Source organism: Dipteris shenzhenensis, chromosome 24 (assembly GCF_047967505.1).
Source record: "Dipteris shenzhenensis isolate YYH24624 ecotype China chromosome 24, Dip_SZ_1.0, whole genome shotgun sequence".
In the NCBI taxonomy this organism is placed as follows: domain Eukaryota; kingdom Viridiplantae; phylum Streptophyta; class Polypodiopsida; order Gleicheniales; family Dipteridaceae; genus Dipteris; species Dipteris shenzhenensis.
Window position 1 is genome coordinate 11,758,237 of NC_141619.1, and position 3,890 is coordinate 11,762,126.

At 33.3% G+C, this 3,890-nt stretch overlaps 1 long non-coding RNA gene across 1 annotated transcript; it reads left to right on the forward strand.

Moving 5' to 3' along the window:
• The first annotated feature begins 2,940 nt into the window (after window positions 1-2,940).
• Window positions 2,941-3,461, forward strand: LOC147886226 (uncharacterized). The gene is made up of 3 exons (XR_015543274.1): window positions 2,941-3,024; window positions 3,121-3,261; window positions 3,354-3,461. It is a non-coding gene; the product is annotated as an uncharacterized LOC147886226 (long non-coding RNA).
• The last annotated feature ends 429 nt before the right edge of the window (window positions 3,462-3,890 follow it).

The window sequence follows — 3,890 nt, forward strand, 5'->3', positions numbered from 1 at the left end:
ACTAAATATAGAGAGCATCCTATATATCCTAGTGTCAAAGAAATAAAGGAATTTTGCAAACAAAGGGAGAAGTGGCTATCGGAAAGTAATAGGAGGCCTACAGAAGATCTAGGGTTATTGACTGGGTGGAAAAGATGGTCAATATTTTATACATTGCCATATTGGGAGGTAAGCACTCATGCTTCTACATCATTAAAAAAACTTAAAATACCTTGTTTTATCTTCCATGAAAAATTAAATGTTGTATTCTTTTCCATGCAGCACCTTCTTGTTCGTAACATTCTTGATGTGATGCATGTGGAGAAAAACATTGCTAAAATTTTTTTTAAGACACTCTTACAAGAATCAAATAAAGATTCATTAAGAGTTCATCTAGACATGAAGGATATGAAAATACGACTAGAATTATGGCCTCAAGTAGTCCATGGAAGAAATCACAAGTTGAAAATGCCGGCTGCGTCATATAGATTTACAAAGAACGAAGAGGATGATTTTTTTGCATTTGTAAAGAATATCAAAGTTCCAATAGGGTACTCAACATCTTTGCAGAAGCATGTTCTTAGCAAAAAGCTACAAGGAATGAAAACGCATGATTATCATATTTTCCTTCAGCAGATACTGCCACTAGCAATAAGACATTCTTTGACTAATTCTGTTCGCTCCACTATTATGAGACTAAGTCTTGTGTTTCGTAGAATATCTGCAAGAGCTTTGGACATGACACAATGGGATGTATTGTAAGAAGAATCCATATATGTTTTATGTTTAATGGAAAAAGTATTTCCTCCTTCCTTCTTTGACATTATGACAAACTTACTCATTCATGTAGTTGAGGAATTGAGAGTTTGTGGACCTCTTAGTATCAGATGGATGTATCCTTTTGAGACAAATATGAGGACTTTAAAACAGTATGTGAAAAATAAGGCAAGGCCAGAAGGAAGTATGGGGATATGCAATCACAGAAGCTATTAGATTCTTCTCAGAGTATATCAGCGGGTTTGATGGATCATGCAAAAGAGTATGGGATGTAGAGGAGCATGAAACTTTTTATAATGAGGAGTTAAAAGGGAATGGAGTGGAGATCGTACTTGATGACTTGACAAGACATCAAGCCCATCTTTGTGTGTTGGAAAATAGCAAAATCATCATGAAATGGAAAAGGTAATTGCATTAACCAACTTGAACATCCAATCACTTTCTTTAAAATATCATGCAATTACATTCTTTTTATTATGATCTTCCAATAGGATATTTGAAGAGGAGGCTGAAGTGATGTTTCAACATTCAAGAAAGAAGGTCTCTCATAATGAAAGAACGAGATAAGTATAGATTCCAACTAGTCAACACAACACAAAAAATGAGCTCTTCAAATCTTGATGACCAACCCTTTTCATGGCTGCACATGTACAACAACTTTTTTATGTGCCTGACCCAAAGGAGCAAAGTTGGAGTGTTGTGCTTGATCACATTCCAAGAGCGGGGGCAGATCCATTGTTAATTTCTCTATGTCTAGATATTTCTCACATGATATATTAGATACTTATGATGGACCTAGAGAGGAAGAGGAACCGATTTTAGCTAACTTGGTGAATATTGGAGATGATGGTGATGATGATGATGTAATTGATGAGGATTAAGCAATCATGTCACTTGGGTAAAACTTGTTACAATTAGAGAGAGAGAGAGAGAGAGAGAGAGAGGAAGATTTTGTTCATGGATGATCTTGCCTTGTATTTAACTAATGTTTGGCTTGAAATGATACTTGAAAATTTAGGAGAATTTTGTATAGACTTGTTGAATATTAAAGATAACAGTGATGATGATAACATAATTGATTAGAATCAATAATTTATGTTAGTTGAGACTGTTCGAAAACTTTTCAAAGTTGCATCATATGGAATTCATCTATATGTGTGTGCATATGCGCGCGCACACACACACACACACACACACACACACACAGACAGCGAGACAAAGATGTATGCTTAATAAATAACTTTTAAATGAATAGATACTACAGTCATGGATAATGTTGCTCGCCATTTGGCAAATATTTGGGCTGAAAGGATATCAAAAAATTTAGGAAAATATTGTAAGAGAATAGAAGAGGATCTAGATTCAATCAAGATAAAGAGACACTTTCTTCTTTGATAGCCCACTCATCATTATCATCAGGATATGAAAATGACCAACCACATTATTAAAGGATGATGCAATGATAGGAAGAGAAAGATATCTTAGAAGGTCATCTAGAGAGGCCAAGAAAGCAAAATTTATTGAGTTGGGATATCGTATTAAAGTGGATGTAAATGAGGAACAAGTTCCTTGTGGAATACACAAAGATTCATATGCTCAGACAATAACTCAAGCCATCCGTAGGCATATGGATCTCTCATTGCAATCAATTAAAGTTGTACCGATCATTCAAAAGGAGGCAGTGAGAAGATATGTTGATGTAAGGGTTGACTTTTTCTTGATGTCTTTCGATGGTCTTACTTTTAAATGTTTAGTATTTAAAATTTCTTTTATATCGATGAATACTTTTGTGTATATTTTATTGTATTTGCAGGCTTGATATGAATGTAATATCAGTGGACAAATGCTAGAAAACAAAAGTCTCAAAAGCATTCAGAGTGAACATTGATTTTGTTGAGTTTTTATTAAAAACTTATTTACTTTAACATTGATTTTGTTGAGTTTTTATTAATGTGTTGTTTGTTATGAGTTGATGCTAGGCTTATAGTGTTTACTTATGGGATGGAGATCATGCACAAAAACCAACATGGCTACTAGATGATGTATGGGAAAGAATAAAGACGCTGGTAAATTGAGAGGAATTCAAGGTACACAAACACACACTCTTTATTGCAAGTATCATATGTTCTTTCTTTATTCTATTTAACTTAACTACATTTTGACACTATTTTTTAGAGATCTAGTGAAATAAATAAGAGAAATAGAAAGGCCCAAGAAAACGTTACGAATTTAGGCTGAAAGGGTTATGTTGGAATGAAACAAGAACTTGTAAGCTTAATTGTTTTCTTTTTTTTCATAATTCATGTTTTTATAGTAATACTCTTTAATAAATTCACATGTATGATAAATATTTTCAACATGTAGATCTCTCGACTTCAAGGGTCTCCTTCATATCAAGAGGTGTTTTTAGAAGCTCATACCTCAAAAGGATATGGGATGAAAGGAAGAGGAATACTATCTGACTATGAATTGTCTAAAGAGACCAATGGTGTTGTTTCATTAGAGGTACTTCATGTTCTCTTTATTTTATGAATATAAATTTTTAATAAATGAAATATAATATCAATTTGATATATTTCATGTTTTTTATTTTGTAGGATCTTAATCCAAATGTCAATGGGAATAATAACATTTCTGGTCCAAGACTGGTTGTACCTACTAAAAAGACTACTTGTGGCAAAAAAAAAAAGCAATTGGTGATTTAGACCAAGTGATACATGACAAGACTGCTGAGTTGCAAAGAAAGCTTCATGAAAAGGATAAGGCTATGGATGCCTTGCAAGAACAACTTAATGATTTGAGGAAAAGCATTTTTGCTCTACCTTTGGTAAATTTCATGCCTACTTCATGATAATTTTCACAAAAAAGGTGATTCATGCTCACAGAGACACACACACAAACACACACACACACACACACACACACACATGCGCATATGTGTGTATTGTAGATACTGTTTTGAAAAGGTTTAAGGATCTTTGAGTAGAGTAGAAGGCATTCACATGAAGCATATTATCATATTTACTTTATTTTAAAAAGGTTCATCAATCAACAATTGGAGTAGAAAAGACAATGGCACAAACAAATGACATACGTGTTTTCCAAGTAAGTTGAATTTATTTATTTTTCTTAAT